General features: G+C 46.7%; 2 non-coding genes across 2 annotated transcripts; both read right to left on the bottom strand.

The window, feature by feature from the left end:
* Window positions 1-537: 537 nt before the first annotated feature.
* On the bottom strand, window positions 538-609 carry Trnai-aau (transfer RNA isoleucine (anticodon AAU)). The gene has a single exon. It is a non-coding gene; the product is annotated as a tRNA-Ile (tRNA).
* A 1,438-nt stretch (window positions 610-2,047) lies between these two features.
* Window positions 2,048-2,119, bottom strand: Trnai-aau (transfer RNA isoleucine (anticodon AAU)). Its single transcript has one exon. It is a non-coding gene; the product is annotated as a tRNA-Ile (tRNA).
* Window positions 2,120-2,514: the final 395 nt, after the last annotated feature.

Raw genomic sequence — 2,514 nt, 5'->3', positions numbered from 1 at the left:
TGCATTAGGCCACACGGTCACTGACGACCAACATTTACATGTATACGACTCATCTCGAAACGCTCACACCCCTGAGGATTTGTGTTTTCGTTCTACACAGCCGCTGCCCCTTGCTCTTTCCCACCCATTCGTTACATTCAACCTCTGACGAGACCGACCAAATATAGACTGTGAAACAAGACCACACACTTTGTGCATTCGGAATCGAAGGCAGGGCGTCCCTCGCCGCATTTGCTACGATTGCCATTTGCTACTTCTGCAGAAGCGGCGGCGGCGGCGACGACGACGACGACGACGACGACGACGACGAATATCGCGAGAGGCTCTGAGATATGTGAGAAATACATCTATAAAATGTAATTCAGACTGCCTCGTCCCACCTTATGCTGTACCGCTTTGGCAAATGCTTTATCTGCGCCATTCGCCTTAATCGCATCTGAGAGTGATTCTTAAAAAAACGCCTGTCGCTAATTGTTCGTCATCACAGGTACTGTTTGCTATACGGCCACGACGCGCAACTGATTTCCAAAATTCATCTTTCTCCTGTGAGGATGGAACTTACGACCTCTGGTTTATTAGACCAGTGCTCTACCACTGAGCTAAAGAGGCGCGGCCTAGCGGTACTCTTGGGTACTTCGTCCTTACGGTCGTCTGCATCATCAGACTTTAGCTGACAACACTTCATATTACCGGCTAATATTTGCAGCTATGGCGACAAATTACTGCTTGACTACACATCTGACACGTAACCGATGTGCTCTCCAAACAACAACACATGCATTTCAGAACATGTCTTTCACACATGTCTACAAAATCACCTTCACCTTCAAATACAGCTTCCTTGCGACTGACAGAGACGTAGGCAAAGTTTAAAGTTGCTATTTCCATTAAATCTCGTTAATCAGAAAAACGGTAATTTACACTTGCAGCGGAACAAAATTCCGTTCCGCCCAGCGTCTGGCTCGAACCCACGACCCTGGGATTAAAAGTCTGACGCTCTACCGACTGAGAGAGCCGGCTACCTCGGTGAATACCTGCCGGGTAGCACGTCACACAGTACTCGTTTGGGTTGGGTGGTCCCATACAGAATCTCTCCATGATGCCTAATGTTTTCCTAACGTCACACTCGTCACGTACTTCACTTTTATGTCATAATCATTTCTGAGAGGTAAAGAAATTGCATGACAACATGCAGAGCTAGTGGCGTCAAAATTAACGCACATACTTTATGTGACTCAAAAGCCGAACGAGTTACTTTCCGACGTTGTTTTAGATGTGCAAGTGATAGTCAAAACTCGCTGTGTCGGCACTCTGCCGACCATTTCGCTAGTTAACACCGGTCTTGTTGTGTGTGTTTCAAGCTCAAGAGCATCTCCAAGCAAAAAATGGTCAACAGCAACATTCAGACGGTTTCGTACTGCTCAATTGCTACATTAAAACGTTATGTTTCTTTTTCAGAACTGGAAAAACACAAGCGTGACAGCATTCGAACCTGTAATCTTCAGATCCGAAGTCCGACGCCTTATCCATTAGGCCACACGGTCACTGACGACCAACATTTACATGTATACGACTCATCTCGAAACCCTCACACCCCTGAGGATTTGTGTTTTCGTTCTACACAGCCGCTGCCCCTTGCTCTTTCCCACCCATTCGTTACATTCAACCTCTGACGAGACCGACCAAATATAGACTGTGAAACAAGACCACACACTTTGTGCATTCGGAATCGAAGGCAGGGCGTCCCTCGCCGCATTTGCTACGATTGCCATTTGCTACTTCTGCAGAAGCGGCGGCGGCGACGACGACGACGACGACGAATATCGCGAGAGGCTCTGAGATATGTGAGAAATACATCTATAAAATGTAATTCAGACTGCCTCGTCCCACCTTATGCTGTACCGCTTTGGCAAATGCTTTATCTGCGCCATTCGCCTTAATCGCATCTGAGAGTGATTCTTAAAAAAACGCCTGTCGCTAATTGTTCGTCATCACAGGTACTGTTTGCTATACGGCCACGACGCGCAACTGATTTCCAAAATTCATCTTTCTCCTGTGAGGATGGAACTTACGACCTCTGGTTTATTAGACCAGTGCTCTACCACTGAGCTAAAGAGGCGCGGCCTAGCGGTACTCTTGGGTACTTCGTCCTTACGGTCGTCTGCATCATCAGACTTTAGCTGACAACACTTCATATTACCGGCTAATATTTGCAGCTATGGCGACAAATTACTGCTTGACTACACATCTGACACGTAACCGATGTGCTCTCCAAACAACAACACTTGCATTTCAGAACATGTCTTTCACACATGTCTACAAAATCACCTTCACCTTCAAATACAGCTTCCTTGCGACTGACAGAGACGTAGGCAAAGTTTAAAGTTGCTATTTCCATTAAATCTCGTTAATCAGAAAAACGGTAATTTACACTTGCAGCGGAACAAAATTCCGTTCCGCCCAGCGTCTGGCTCGAACCCACGACCCTGGGATTAAAAGTCTGACGCTCTACCG

Source organism: Schistocerca gregaria, unplaced genomic scaffold (assembly GCF_023897955.1).
Source record: "Schistocerca gregaria isolate iqSchGreg1 unplaced genomic scaffold, iqSchGreg1.2 ptg000240l, whole genome shotgun sequence".
Classification (NCBI taxonomy): Eukaryota; Metazoa; Arthropoda; class Insecta; order Orthoptera; family Acrididae; genus Schistocerca; species Schistocerca gregaria.
This window is presented reverse-complemented; position numbering and strand designations above follow the sequence as displayed.